The following is a 16,311-nucleotide window of genomic DNA, read 5'->3' on the forward strand; positions in this document are numbered from 1 at the left end:
ATATTAACAATGGTTTTTATAACACAACCTTAGCACATTAAAGGCAAAAATACAGCAAGCAAAACACAGCAAGCAAATCACAACCCAATAACCACCTATAGAATAATTTTCTTATGTTTTCTAATAGGACTCCTTTACCCCTTAAAAGGGCTCTATGTCTATTAGGGCTTTTATATAATCAGGTTCTTCATGCTATTTTATGATTAGGATATTATAAGCAATCATGCATATTAGTACCAAGCGCATAAATGCATTTGGCTAACAAAACTACCAGCAGAGGTGTTTGAATTAAAACACTCCTTTCACCCTGAATAATCTCATAAAAAACTACCACCTGGGAAACTTATTGATTAAAGTTCTAAATTGATTCTTATTTGGGAAGAGATCGGGGAAGGCCTTCCTGTCTGTGTCAGAGAAATTAGGGAGTAGTCCATTGAGGCAGGCATCAGAAAGACAGATATCATCTTTAAGGTTAGAGCCGGGGGCAGCTTTTCAAAATCCCTGAAAACCTGATCTGCCTTGCCTGTCAGGCTTTCTCCTCGTGACCTTGTCATGGGTGGGATCTCGTGAGCTAGCCTTTTCAGAAACCCCTGAAAACCTGATTCGTCTTGCCCGTCAGGTTTTCTCTCTTACGGCCTTGTTAGGGGTAGGGTTTCATGAGCTGACTTTTTCGAAACCCCTGAAAACCTGATTCGCCTTGCCTGTCAGGTTATCTCCCTTACGGCCTTGTTAGGGGTAGGGTTTCGTGAGCTGACTTTTTCGAAACCCCTGAAAACCTGATTCGCCTTGCCCATCAGGTTTTCTCCCCTATGGCCTTTTTAGGGGTAGGGTCTCATGTGTTGGCTCCCGGCATCTCGCCCTTTTTTTACTTTTTAAGACAGCCAGATGGATCTGAGTCGCAAGCTTTTGAGTGCTCTGCCGGAGAGTTCTGATGATGCAAGGAAGGATTATAATGAATAGTAAAACTAGTGCTGCTACAGCTGCATAACTGAAAATAGTTGATAGGATATTTTTTTCAGTAATAAAGTTAGAAAAGTTATGAAAAATATCGTTAGCAGCTCCTGTAGTAATAAAGTCCAGGCGGGAATGTTCTAATGTTTTTATCTGACCGTGAAGCTCTCCAAGATCTAAAGTAATGCTGGAGCTATTCCATATACCCGAAATATGATTTTTAATCTTTTCTCCATTGTAATCCATATCATTTACTTTTGGGGGGCATTACACAGATCTACTGATAATCAGCGTGACAGGATAACGCTAACTTTACCCTTAAAGCCTGTAACTCAGTTCCAATATGCATGACTGCTTCTTCCAGGGCATCTATTTTTACTTCTAATTTCCTATCTATAATCTCTTGCATAGCTAGAGTTAAGGAAACATTTTTTGAAATATCATTGACATATTGAGTGGTATGTACTTGTTGAGTCAAGGATATCGCTGCCACAGTGACAGAGGTAATTGCTGTTATCAAAGCTGAAATCCCTAGAATAAGTAGTCCTACAAACCGTTGGGAACACATTAAATCTTGTAGGTGTTGCAGAACGGCTAAACCACAATTGTCATACCAATAGGCGTTCACTCTGACAGGCACCATAAGATAAGGTGGACGTTGCAGTACCACAAAAGAACAAATATTACATTGAGGGGTTAAACAGGATGAAAGCATGCATTGTTCACAGTAGACTATATTTGGTCCACCTGAATGATTCATTTGTATACGAAGTCTTTTTGAATCATTAGTAAACAAAAAAACCTAAGGGGAGGGTAAACAAGCCAGCACAGAATAGGTGGAATTGTTTTCTGGTCGAGTTAAAGTAACAATGGAGGTGGCAGCAAGGGCTCTCCAAATTTCTGGCTGTCAAAAAGTTTTACCCTTAGTTGTATAGGACAACATGGGGGGAACAAATTGATTATAATGCCATCTGCTGGGCACCAAAGGCCAAGGGAGGGAATCATTATTTTAATTGCTAAGCCTACTGACAGCTCCTAGATTCTGACTTGGATTTGGATTGCTCCAGTCTTGTACCGAATAATTTCCACCTCCCGGTATTCTATAATCTATGTTTGAATTATAAGTACAAGATTTCCATACTGGGTATCCCAGGCGGTTGTCTATAGTTTTCCATATGACATCTGATGGAGCAACATCAATACAATTTGGATATTTTGGTGGAGCATTAAGGAACAAAGATTTATAGGGGTCAAGGACCCCAGGCATATGAGCCTGTAATATCCAAACCAGCCGATCTCCTGTATTGTCTGAAAATTTTGATGCTGGAGAATCTGTCAGAATTGTTTTGGAGGCTCCAACACGTCCCTCCTTAGAGGGAGTGATGAGATCACTTGTATGACTATGGGGGAAGTTAAAGCAAAGGGGAAGGTCATCTGTTAATCCCCTAAAAGTATAGTTAAAATTGATGGGATAATGATCTTTATCATAAGAACTATAGGATCCTCCCAAGAGATGAGGCTGGTCTGTGTTGACCCGTATAGGGTCGCTGTTCCAAGTAACTACTTGGAAGGTCAGGGGACCAGGGAAATATGCCCAGTATTTTTCTGAAGTAGAGGAGGTAGCACTTGCCTGACAAGACAGTAAAGCAAGCATAGCAATAAAAACCCTTTCGGGAGAGGCTGAAGATCCCTGCAGGGAAGCTATTCCCTGTGCTTGATGACAGAGTGACTTAATTTGTCCCCATGTGGGTATGGAGGCTTGTTGAGTTGTCCACGCAGGACGTCCTGGTGGTCTTCTGCGACGTGAAGGAGTAGGAGGTTGGGCGCCATCTTTCATGCAAAGCCATGACATCTGTTTAGTGGGTGGATCCGCCATTGGTTCCTCCGGGATCTCTGTTGCCGGTCATTTCCAAGTCTGCTGGACTTCCCGGGTGAGTGACCGAGGCGAGGGCAGAGGAGTGCTCTTCCTCTTTTGTGGCTGAGGCTGCGAGGGAACCGGAGGTCTGGGGGACTTCGACATGGCAAATCAGTCTGTCTGGGATCTAAATTGGCGAGTCAGCACCCTGTGGGAAAATACAAGCATACCCTCGCCCACTGGTTAGCAAGGGATCAGGTCCCTTCCATAGTCCGGAAAGGAGGTCTTTCCACTTTACTAAAGGTTTCATATCTTTTTGTTCTGGGTTCCAGTGACGGAACATAGCTGTTAAACCGGCTTGATCAGCGTTAAGGTTATTGAGCACAAAGAGGGCGTGCTGCAAAACGTGGTGTGGAGAACTGTATTTGAACTGCCCTTCTTGTAATTTAGAAATTTGTGTTTTAAGTGTCTGATGTGCCCTTTCTACAATTGCTTGTCCCTGGGGATTGTAAGGAATTCCTGTAGAGTGGGATATACCGAATTGGGCACAGAAATTTTTAAGGGACTTAGATGTATAAACTGGAGCATTGTCTGTCTTAATTGATTTTGGCATTCCTAAATAGGAAAAACAGGCAAAAAGATGTTGAACTACATCTTTATAGGCTTCTCCCATTCTGGCAGTAGCCACAATGACATGGGAGAAGGTATCTACAGTAACATACACAAAGGATAGTTTTCCAAAAGAAGGAACATGTGTTACATCCATCTGCCAAAGCACATTAGGTAGTAAGCCACGGGGATTTACCCCAAAAAGCAAAGCGGGAACTGAAGTAGGGCAAAGTTGACATGTTCTAACAATCTCGAGTGCAGATTCCCTAGGAATGTGGAACTGGTATTGAAGGGCAGTTGCATTTTGATGATGCATAGCATGTGAGGCTTTAGCATCTTCAAAATCACTGGCCACTATGGTTCGGGTTAGCAAATCTGCCTCTTGGTTAAACGTATGGAGGGGTCCAGGTAAATTAGAATGAGCTCTTATATGTCCAACATAGAATTGTTTTGACCTTTTCCAAATTTGCTGTTGAAGGGTAGATAACAATATAAAAATTGTGGTTTTATTTTCTGGTAAAACAGCCGTTTCAATTTGAGGGAACAACCTAACTACATACTGTGAGTCAGAAAATAAATTAAAAGCCTGGTCTAAAAACTCTTTGAACGCCTCTATCACGGCTGTTAATTCTGCTTTCTGGGCTGATGTTTCCCCAGTATTTAAAACCCTTTTTGAAGTCTGGGTGACAATAGCAGCCTTTCCATTAGAAGACCCATCTGTAAACACCAACATTGCCCCCTCGATAGGGGAAACTTGACACCTTTCTTGAAATATCACCGGATGTCGTGAGAGGAAATTTAATAAAGGACTAGCAAGTAAATGGTGTAAAATTTGTCCTGGATAATTACCAATGACAATTGGCCAGTCTTCATTTAATGATAGAAGGGCATTTAGTTGCTCTTTATTATAAGGCACTATGATTTCAGATGGTTCTTTTCCAAACATTTCAATGCTTCTATGTCTCCCTTTAATTATTAAAGTAGCCACTAGTCCTGGATAACAGGCCACAACCTTTTTGGCCGTGACAGGTAAATGCAACCATTCTAGGGGACCCTCTTGCCAAAGCACCCCTGTAGGGGCCACAGCTGTGGGCAACACTATAAATTGCCATGCCATACTATAATCAAGTCTCTTAATATAATTTTTATCTAAAGCTTCTTCTACCTTCATTAAGGCTTCCCTGGCTGCAGGTGTCAGCATTCTAGCAGAGGTGGGGTCTGGATCCCCTTGAAGAATGTCAAAGAAAGGCTTAAGATCAGAAGTAGTCAACTTTAAAAAGGGCCGAATCCAATTTATATCCCCTAACAACTTTTGATAATCATCTAAAGTAACCAAATTATCTTTTCTAAGCTGCAAAGGTACATGAGTAACTGTTTCATTATTTAGGATTCTTCTCACATATGTTATAGGCATATTCACTTGGATTTTTTCAGGGGCCACCTTTAGGCCCCAGCGATTCAAAGTCTCTTGCAATTTAATCAAAACTTACTGTAAATAAACCCTATCCGGGTGTGCTAGCAATATATCATCCATATAGTGGACTAGATAGACATCCCGATGTTTCTCCCTGATACCTTGTAGGGCAGCGTCCACAAACTTTTGACACAATGTGGGACTATTTTTCATACCCTGGGGAAGAACCTTCCATTGAAATCTCTGATGAGGTTGTCTAAAATTTTCTGAGGGAAGACTAAAGGCAAATCTCTTTTTATCTTGAGGGTCTAAGGGAATAGTAAAGAAGCAATCTTGAAGATCAATCACTATAACATTGTAGCCTTGGGGAACAGCCACAGGGGAGGGAAGGCCAGGCTGTAAGGCTCCCATATCTTACATAGTGGCATTTATTGCTCTTAGATCTTGCAAGAGTCTCCATTTCCCCGATTTTTTTTTTTATTACAAAAACTGGCATGTTCCATGGACTATTTGAAGACTCTATATGTCCAGCCTTTAATTGTTCTCTCACTAACTGTCGTGCTGCTGAAAGTTTTTCTGAATTTAAAGGCCATTGTTCCACCCACACTGGATCAGGAGATTTCCAGACTATGGGGTCAGCGGCGAGAACAATGGCCTCTCTTATAAATTTGGATATCTTAAGCCTTGTCTCTCTCTTCTTATTTTTGGGACAACTGGCTCAATTTGTCTCTCTTGATCTTTACTCAGACCCATAAAAGGATTATAACTTATCTGCGACATCTGTGCAGCCACCTTTTCATCTGGGCAATACAGCAAAACTCCCATCTGAGCAAAAATATCTCTCCCAATGAAGGAATTACATAAGGTTGAAAATGTCCCTGGCAGTCTTTATCTACATACCAAAGTAAAATTTGTGAGCTCTTTGTCACTGAAGGTGCTCTACCAATGCCAACCAACTCATTAGCTGTGGTTTGAGTTGGCCAAGCACTGGGCCAGTCACTGCCCGCAATACAGGAAATGTCTGCTCCCGTGTCTAGCAGGCCAGTCACCTTTTTACCATTAACTAGAATTGTCTTCATAGGTCTTTTTTGAGTAACTTGTGTAACCCAAAAGGCATGATCACTTGAATCAGACCCCCTGTCCCAACACTTGGCAGCTGAAGCTGCTTTTCTTGTGTCAGCATGACAAGGTAGCATCAGCAACTGAGCTATTTTCTGTCCTTTATAGATTTGAATAGTCTTAGTGGGGGGAGACACCATTATTTGAATTTCACCAGTATAGTCTGAGTCTATGACTTCTGGAATCACTGTGATCCCATGTAAGGATGTGGGGCTCCTGCCTATTAATAGTCCCATCGTTTCTCTAGGCAAAGGGCCATGAACACCAGTGGGAACTTTCACAGCGGTGGAGTCAGGTGTTAGTATTGTTGTGACGGTGGAACAGAGGTCCAGTCCTGCACTGCTTGGGGTTGCTCTGATGAGTTCTGTGACGGGACGAAGGGTATGAATGGGTTTAATGTCGTTGCCCCAATATTCAAGCTTGAAAAGGTTTAGAAGTGTAAGCAGGGGCGTTGTCAGTTTTAAGACATTAAGATAGCACAAGTCTAACAGTGAGGGGTTATTTTTGGTAGAAGCAGAATGAGCTTTTATATGTACCATAATCTTAAATAACACTTATTTATTGAAAGATTCATTCTAAGAAAACTTTTTTCTCTTAACATAGAGAGTAGACTAAATTCCAGTCTGTTACCAATTTACTGGATAGCAAACAAACAAATTTTTTTTAGTTAATCTTAGAAAAGTCTTTTTATAAATCTCGAAGAACTAGCAGTATTTTTTTAAAAGGCATGAGAGTGAAACCATACAAGGCATGTTTAAAATCTAATTAAATTGTAGCCTGGTCATTGCTGTGACTTCTAACACTTTAACGTGATAGCTAAAATGATAACTGACAATATTTTACCAGGACATATCAGATTTTCATGAATTTCACATAATTTCTAGGATATCTATATAAGTAACATCAACCATACAATATAACCTGAAGATTTATCACTCCTCCAACAGTAATTCCCATGCAATTTAACAGGTCAAATGAACTCAGGTAGTTTAATAGCTCTTTGGGATGTCTCAGGGGCCCTCTGAAGCATCCCAAAGTCAGCTAGAAGTCAAGTTATTTAGGCAGTTTTGTCAATAAATATCAAAAGGGTTTATAGTACTCTGTCAGGTAGAATCATATAGATCACTGTGAAATAATATATTTACTTAGCCAAAGTAAAAAAGATTTTAAAGGTAAACATAGAACAGACCACTTTAGAGGTAAAGAAACTTAAAATCCATTATCAAAGGCAGTTCAACGTCTCAAGAAAACTTGTATTTATGCACAAAACTCTTCCCTTGGAGTGTACTTTCCATCAAGCCTTCTTAACACTTTTTGTACCCATTACTTTGTTCTCCCATCCTGAAACAGCCACCTGTAAGTCAGACTTACTTTCTTTTCCCTTCGTAAAATGTAACTTTATTTTTTATACCTTTTTTACTGAACACACACATCCTACTTTCTTTAAGCAACCAAGAATTTACCTTTATATTAGCACTCTATAGATTGGTGAACATAAATACCAGTGATAATTTCTAAAAAATTTCTAATGAACATCTCAGGATGGCATCAAACATTATTTATTAATAGTCTAAAATCTTTAGTTTCTCTGTAAGTTAGTATTCAGTAATGAATGTTTCAGAATCTTATTTTATTTGGAAATGACCAAGCTATTTAATAAACTTCTGCTATTAGTTTAGCACAACTTTAGAAATTTAGGTTACCAAAACCTAGAGAAACTGTTTTAGACAGATATTTTTAATCTTAATAAAGTTTAAAAGCTCATATCTCACTTACCTTCTTTTTTTTTAAGTTTCTTACTTGAGGTAATTTCCTTGCTGACAAACCTGTAACAGATATTACAGTATAACAACATTTAACTTATAATAAACCTAGGCATAATGAAAATATTTTACTAGATGTTAATTACTCTAAGACATGTCTATATTAGATAGGTCAACAAACAAACATTAATATCAGGTATTTAATATTGAATATTTTTTAGTTTACCTGAACCTGGAATTTATTGTTTAATTTAGAATTATTTGATTTGTAAGCACTTACCTTTTTTTTTTAAGCCAATTAAATAGAGCTCTTTTACAAATTAACCTAAAAAATACTACCCAAAGACAAAGATATACCAAGACATATTTAGACAGACACAGTGCGAGATCTAGCTTCATATTTTAAGTTTGGTGATGAATTAGATATTATAATATAAAATTTACTAGTTTATAAAAAAGTTGAAATAAATAAAAAATTTTAAAGGCTTTTCCCCTTTTTCTCTCAGTCTCAGGAGTTAGAGATGGTCTAGATAAGTGTTCCCTGGTCTCAAGGCACAGGGAAAGAAAATCAAGTTCTAACAAAAAGCAAAATAGCCATCAAAAATCACAACACAGAACACAGAGTTAAAACACACACATATAAACCTGGCAGTCCTCATCAGACACTCCCTTAAATACAAGAATACAGTCTCTCAGAAAACCTTCTAGATAGACACAGAACTTCAGATGTCTTCAAAGATTTTAAGGAGGAAAGGAAAAGGAGAAGGAGGAGGAGGCGGGAAAGGGGGGGGCAAAAAGGGTGGCCTTACAGACGTCTCCTGCCACCTGCAGGTACCCAGGCATCCAGAGAAGGGAGGACTGGAACTCGGCCCTACCAGAATTCGAGTTCTCTGCCAAGAGGAGGTGATCAGTCTCCAATCCTCAGCTCAAGCTGAGGCCCTTCGACCAAATTACTGGGGGATTAGAAAAACGGGAGGGATAGGAAGGGCTAAGGAGAGGACAGAGAGAGGGAAGGGGAAAGAGGTCAATAAAGTCTCTTGTTCCTTACTAGTCGGGGCACTCTGGCCAGTTGTCTGTGTCAGGAGGAGACCAGGGACAAAAGGGTCCCAGTTGCGGCCGCTGGGTCTGGTCCATTGGCAGGCAAGCTGGCCTCTGAGTACCCTGAGTGGTCAGGATGTCAGTCTCAGGGAAGAAGAGTTCCCACCAGTTGCAGGAAGGGGGACCCCTTCTAGGGCCCGTAACTGAGCTCTTATAAATGAATTGTCGGAGGAGACACATGTGCTGAGAAAGCAAGAGATCTCATTGGAAAGAGCACCGGGGTGGAGGGCAGGAGGGTAAGGGAACCCAGGAGAACTGCTGTCTTCTGGAAAACAAGGACATTGCTCTTGGACAAAGGGGGAAAAGGACTGAACACTGGTCTTTTTAACTTTAATTCCTCTGTAGTTAAGAAGTTGCATTATGATTCCAATAAAAAGTTGTCTTTCTTTTAACTCACTGTTACCCATTTTTGTTGCTAATTAGAAGAAGAAAAAAAGAGAAAAAAGGAAGAGGCTTAATTTAGAGAAGAAGGAAACTGAAACGTACCCACTTTTCTTACCCTACCTTTCTTATGTAGGGGGACCTGTAGCGCCCTAGTAGGGTTGTAAAGAAGAAACCTAAAGCCTACCCACTTTCCTCACCCTACCTATCTTATGCAGGGGGCCCTGCAGCACCCTAGTGGGGTCCTAGCCGTCCTGAAAACTGAACAATGGGGGGGGGGCTTACCTTCGGGTTCCCTGTTCGTGGTGCCACTTGCCGGGATCCAGCCTCGACATGATCCAGGGGGTACCCTCAGGATGAACGGCGTCGGCGAGAGAGAGAGAGAGAGACGTGAGACTAGCCTTGATAGGCCCAAGTCTGTGTTTTACTTTCTGACAACCAGTTTTATACCCTTTCACAGAATGTTTTTAAGGTACAAGATGTTTACTCATGATTTCACAGGATTAGCATTACATCATTTTGAATTTTAGGAAAAGCAGGATTTTTTTGCTTTCTAATTCTATAGTAATTTTTAGCACATGATCTTCTGGCCTTGAGGCTATTAACATTTTATGCAGGTCAAGTGATTGTAAACCTATTTTCCGATTTTATGGTGACCTTAACTGAAAGGTAACAGGGTCATAGGGAAACAGTACAGAGTAGAATTATATTCTTGTTAATACAAAAATTAATCTTACTGCAAAAGTTGTCAGTTGCATTTATCTAAGAAGTTTACCCCATACAGACTCTGCGGCTTCAGTGAGGCAACTTCTGCCTAGTATTCCTGGCTAACAATTAACAACCGTCTCATTGTTACCACACTAGGGCTAAGTTCTTATTTGTCTAGATCTTTAACTATATTAACAATGGTTTTTATAACACAACCTTAGCACATTAAAGGCAAAAATACAGCAAGCAAAACACAGCAAGCAAATCACAACCCAATAACCACCTATAGAATAATTTTCTTATGTTTTCTAATAGGACTCCTTTACCCCTTAAAAGGGCTCTATGTCTATTAGGGCTTTTATATAATCAGGTTCTTCATGCTATTTTATGATTAGGATATTATAAGCAATCATGCATATTAGTACCAAGCGCATAAATGCATTTGGCTAACAAAACTACCAGCAGAGGTGTTTGAATTAAAACACTCCTTTCACCCTGAATAATCTCATAAAAAACTACCACCTGGGAAACTTATTGATTAAAGTTCTAAATTGATTCTTATTTGGGAAGAGATCGGGGAAGGCCTTCCTGTCTGTGTCAGAGAAATTAGGGAGTAGTCCATTGAGGCAGGCATCAGAAAGACAGATATCATCTTTAAGGTTAGAGCCGGAGGCAGCTTTTCAAAATTCCTGAAAACCTGATCTGCCTTGCCTGTCAGGCTTTCTCCTCGTGACCTTGTCATGGGTGGGATCTTGTGAACTAGCCTTTTCGAAAACCCCTGAAAACCTGATTCGTCTTGCCCATCAGGTTTTCTCCCTCATGGCCTTGTTAGGGGTAGGGTTTCGTGAGCTGACTTTTTCGAAACCCCTGAAAACCTGATTCGCCTTGCCTGTCAGGATTTCTCCCCTATGGCCTTTTTAGGGGTAGGGTCTCATGTGTTGGCTCCCGGCAACAGGCGGTGCTGCTGGGCTTGCCCAGGAGCTGCCTGACAGACTCTGGCTCACCCGAGCTCTCTGACGGTGCAGGGGGCAGGAACAGACGTGTGCATGTGGTTCTGCCTTGGCCTGGGAGTGTGGAGCCCCTCGCTGGCCCCCAGGCTCAGGGGCAAGGACCCTGAGAGAGGACCACCCTGAGGCGTTTTTTCTTAATAGAAAAATACTGCAAAAATTGCTTAAAGTATCTAGAAATATAGGCAGGGCCAGTGTCTGTTTTAACAGAACTAGGAGTTTATGGTGGAGGTTTCTGTATCTAGGAATACAAAAACTCAATATTTAGAATCAGAGACTATATTAATGGGGTAAGGATATAGGCAAATAACTTGAATAAGAGCATATAATTTATTTCATTGAGCAGAATGAAATTTAGTGTAAAAGACTTGTATTTTTCAACAGACCAGAAAGAAGCTTCGGCGTTTTTTAGTCCCATTTATATAAAAAAACCTCAGCTTGTGGTATAGGCTGTGAGTTGATAATGCGAGAAATAATAAATCTAGTGTTTTTGAAGAAATTTCACAGCTTACCAGAAGGATCATGATATGAAATTTTTCTACAGTATTTTAGAAAAGTTATTTGGAAACCAGTATATGTTGGTAATGTGTTCTCAAATCGAGACTTATTCGTAATAAGGTTTTATTAAAGTATAAAGGAGATAGAGAAAGCCTCTGACATAGGCATCAGAAGGGGGCGGAAAGAGTGTCCCCCTGCTAGTCTTTGGCCAGATGTCATATAACTACCAGCAGTCTGTTAATTAGAGAAAGGAAATGTCTCAAAACTGAAGAGAATAGCACCAGGCCCCTCACCTACAACATGTACTCTGCGAAAACCTAAGCACCGGGTGAGTTGTCTCCGGCCACAAAATGATTGACATGAATCTTGAAGAAAGGCAGGTTTTCTAGCAAATACACTTTCATTCACATAACTTAAGAGAACATTTGCATGAGTAAACATACCAGTTTGTCAAGTCTGAATATGAGTCTTAGGCAGAACCAACTTGAAGACAGAGTCTGGGGTAAATGTATAGCACATTAACACAGTATTTTAAGAGAAACCTCTTTGCAAATTCATATAGAGAAGAAGAAAAATTATACATACATACATATATATATATATATATATACACTTACTACAACTGACTTCCAGTTAGCTGTGGTAGAACAGGAAAAAGAATATCCAACTCTGTATTCTTAACATTATGAAAATATTATTTGTTTTATTGTTTACAGTCATCCAATTCTAACTTTCTGAAGTAAGCATTCAGAAAAATAAAAAAACTGTCTAACTACTAGGCGGTCTCCCATCCAAGTACTAACCAGGCCCGAACCTGCTCAGCTTCCCAGATCAGAGGAGACAGGGCACGTTCAGGGTGGTATGTCCTTAGACCGAGGCAGCTGCCAGGCGCCCTAAGAGCTCTGCATTGCACCTCCCTTTTTGTTCTGACCTGCTGGTCGGGCCTTGAACCGCAGCTCTCCACGGGGGGCGCGCGCTGCACTTGAGCCAGCCGCACGACCCGTGACTGGACTCCGGCCGGCCAGGCCCTGCAGCTCGGAGAGCAGCCGACGCCGCCCCAGCCCCGCACACCGCCACCCCCAGCCAGCACCCGCCCGGCTCGGCCCGGGGCGCTTCTGGGAACCTGAGCGGCCTTGCGAGCCTGCGGGAGCTGGGTGGGGCAGCGAGCAGCGCCGCACCGCTCCCCCCCCACCGCCCCCCACCATCCCGTTTGCTACTCAGGGTTCACGTGGCTCCGGAGGTGTGTCGCTTTGGCCCGGGGCCGCGGTCCTCGGAGCCTCCTGCGGGACACCTTTTCGGGATGGGTAGAAGCATTTCCCACTACAGACAAAAGAGCCCACACAGTGGCCCAAATCCTCCTCACAGAAATTATCCCCAGGTTTGGCCTGCCTTCATCCCTACAGTCTGATAATGGCCCAGAATTTACATCCAAGGGCACCCAACAACTTCCTCAATTCTTACAGACACCCTGGAAATTTCACATTCCATACCCTCCCCGGTCCTCAGGAAAGGTAGAAAGGATGAGTAGAACAATCAAAAAAACCCTTACCAAACTAACCCTCGAGGTACATCTGAATTGGAGTAAACTTTTACCAATTGTTTTCCTCAGAATACAGGCTTTGCCCAGAAAGCCCCTGGGGCTGAGCCCCTTTGAGGTGATGTATGGAAGGCCCATGCTCCCTCCTGGACTCCCCCCTGAGCCTCCTCCCATACCAAGCTTCCTACACTCCCCCCTCTGCTGACGCAACTCCGCAATGCCCTCTGGAAATACATCAGTCACAATCTGCCTGCCCCTGACCCCCAAGCCTCCCTGCCCCCTTTACAAATTGGGGACATGGTCTATCTGTCTGATCATCCCCAGGGTGACCTAACCCCACAGTGGCAGGGACCATTCAAAGTCATCCTCCTTGCCCCAACTGCAGCTAAACTCAAAAAGGTCGCCTCCTGGGTACACCTCTCTCGTCTAAAATGGGTCACCTCCAATCCTGCGCTGCCCTCCTTAAATGACACCTATCAGGTCTCCCGCACAGCACCCACCTCCTTAAAATTCACCCAGCGACAACCCCTGCCAACTATCGGAGAGGACACTGAATGACCTGGACTCTCTTCAACCTACAACTGCTCCTGACCCAACTACTACAAGACCTCTGGATCAGCGCCCCAACAGGAACTTCCTTCAAAGACCTGACTGCACTGGTGTCTCAACTGTGGCTCCAGGGAACCTTCTACAACCTGACTCCAGACGAAATTGATTTCTTTACTCTCATTCTCTACATCATTCTACATCCTAATGAGCACTGTTCCTCCTCAGATTCAAATCACCACCAACTTGGGGCCTTCTGCCCCTCACCCTGACTGACCTCTCCCTGTCTCTCTAACTATAGCTGCACTCCTAATCTTAATCCTTGCTGTAGGCCTAGTAACTGTCTCCCCTCAGGACTGGCCACCTATTCTTCATCTTTCCGTGGGTATCGCCTACATTGCTAGCTGGGTTCTACTCCTAGGGTGCTATTTCCTCTGTACTGTCTAACTAACAGCCCCATGACTCCCCTGCTCCTTATCCTTGCTGCACTCCCCAGCCTCCTGGCTACTCCCTGCCCCTGCTCAGACATTTATTCCTACGTACATTCCTCATGTTACAATACAGCTCCAAAACCATGCACCATGACATGAACCTCGGGGGCGGGAAGTCCAAATCCCTACTCACTGTCAAAGTACAAAAGAGAGGGAGTTTCATGAGTACCTGCCATAAGCCAAATGGAAGAAACATATGTTTCTATCCCATTACCCACTGGGGGTACTCAGACGGGGGTAGGGTACTAGATCAAAATCGGGAAAAGAAACAAGAACAAGTTACAAAGAACATAATTTCCCGGTTACAGTTGACCCCTGAGCCTTACAAACACCTAGACCTCCTTTCCCAATTACGGCCTCTCCTAAAACCTACCTCTGGCAACCAACACCTTCCCCGCCTTCTCAACTCTTCCTTTCAATTCTTCCAGTACACACCACACACATCCCAGTGTTGGATATGCATGTCACTCTCTCCCTCACCACACAGAGCCATTCCCTTACCCTCAACCTGGCTGTCACAGGGCAACTGTACTTCCCCTTCCCAACAGAAAACTACACAACTCATTGGGCCAGTCTCTGACAATGTCCTTACTCTCAGCCTCTTCAAACCTAACCTGTATTGACTACTCTAGTCCCAACTGCACTGGTCTTACAAACTCCACTCCCTCCTTCTGTTCCACTTGGGTTCTCTGGAACAGCACAAATAATTGCACCAATCCAGGAATCTTCATTCTCTGTGGGACCTATGCATATTCATGCCTCTCCTTAGACCCCCGTGGACCCTGCATCTTGGTCTTCCTGACCCCAGGCCTAACATTCCTCGAAGAGGGAGAGCTAGAACAAAGAGTTTACCCCCCAAGGGGAACTTTCCCACAGAAAAAAATGAGCTGTCATCGCCCCCCCGCCCTCCTGGTTGGGACTGGCATAGATAGCAGCAGCCCTAAGGCACCGGGATGGGAGGCATCTCGACCTCTGCCCATTTCTATTACAAGCTGTCCCAAGAACTTAATGAAGACATGGAGCAGGTAGTAGAGTCCTTCGTTTCAATCCCAAAACAAATTAACTCATTAGCTTCTGTGGCCCTACAAAATAGGCGAGCCCTGGACCTTCTCACTGCAGAAAAGGGAGGGACCTGCCTTTTCCTAGGAGAGGACTGCTGCTATTTTGCTAATGAAACGGGGATAGTCCAGGGTCGAGTCAGAGAACTTAGAGACAGAATTGAATGCCGCAGAAAGAGTTAGAAAACCTTTACATTCCCCAAAACCTGTTCCCACAGATCCTCCCTTGGCTGCTCCCTTTCTGGGGCCATTAGTATTTATCATTCTATTCCTCTTATCTGGACCCTGTCTCTTTAATCTCTTTCAAAGGTTTCTCCAAGAACGGATTCGGGCCATCTCTTGAGATCAGGTCAAGACTGTTTTCTTCTTCTCGAGAGCCTCACCTCAAGCTCAGAAAAAAGGAGACTGTGGGCCCTAGGACGATCCTCCATTCCAGACCCAAAACCGTCGCACCATCCGGCAGGAAGTAGCCAGAGAGATAAGGCGCCCTTCTCCCCCCCCCCCACCCTTTTTTTTTTTATGATTTCAGGGTCTGGAATGAAGGAGTCTTTTGGGCCTAGAAAAGAGAGCAACAGTCTCAAAGGCCCCTTGCTGAATCATCTAACTTTGGAGAAAACAAAGCATAATTTTAGTTCCATCCTGATGCTCCAGGCCAGTTGCATCTATCTGGGACTTATCACCCCCTGTCCGGAAACCTACCACCCCCTACACCCGCCCAGAAGACTTATCACCCTCTGCCCAACTATAGAGTGTCATTTCAACAAAAGAATACTTAAAATATCCCGCCTGATTGACGTTTCCCTTATTGCTTCCACAAACCTCCCTATAAGTATGAAGCCTCCCTGATCCCTCTCGGTGCTCAGCCTTGTCGTTAGGCCGACTGTCGCCCCTCCTTGCCTGAACAAAGGCAACCTACTTCTGTTGAGGTCGGCTCTCCTTTTCTGCCTGGCCGGAACTATGCCTTACAGATGTCACTGAGGGTGGTGCTTTCTGGAGATCTTTAGCGCAGCCATGGCCTGTATTGGAACGTCTTCCTCTTAGGGCTTTTGTTGTTTCCATTTTGAATGTCGGGGGCCCCCTTGGGTCGAATTTTCCGAGGAAAAAGTTTGTTGGATCCACCTGGGGAAATACAAGCATATCCTTTTCCCTGTAAGATTAGTTTCCCAGATTTCCATTGTTTCATTAACCCGTCTTGGTACCAAATGGGCAGGGGAAGAGACGTGTCCTTCAGTTCCTCGAAATGCCTTTCTGCCCTGGTTAAAATATTTCCCTGTGG

At 43.1% G+C, this 16,311-nt stretch overlaps 1 pseudogene; it reads right to left on the reverse strand.

The window, feature by feature from the left end:
- Positions 1–663: 663 nt before the first annotated feature.
- Positions 664–4,259, reverse strand: LOC136155211 (uncharacterized; annotated as a pseudogene).
- Between the last annotated feature and the right edge of the window lie 12,052 nt (positions 4,260–16,311).

Source organism: Muntiacus reevesi, unplaced genomic scaffold (assembly GCF_963930625.1).
Source record: "Muntiacus reevesi unplaced genomic scaffold, mMunRee1.1 SCAFFOLD_49, whole genome shotgun sequence".
Lineage (NCBI taxonomy): Eukaryota > Metazoa > Chordata > Mammalia > Artiodactyla > Cervidae > Muntiacus > Muntiacus reevesi.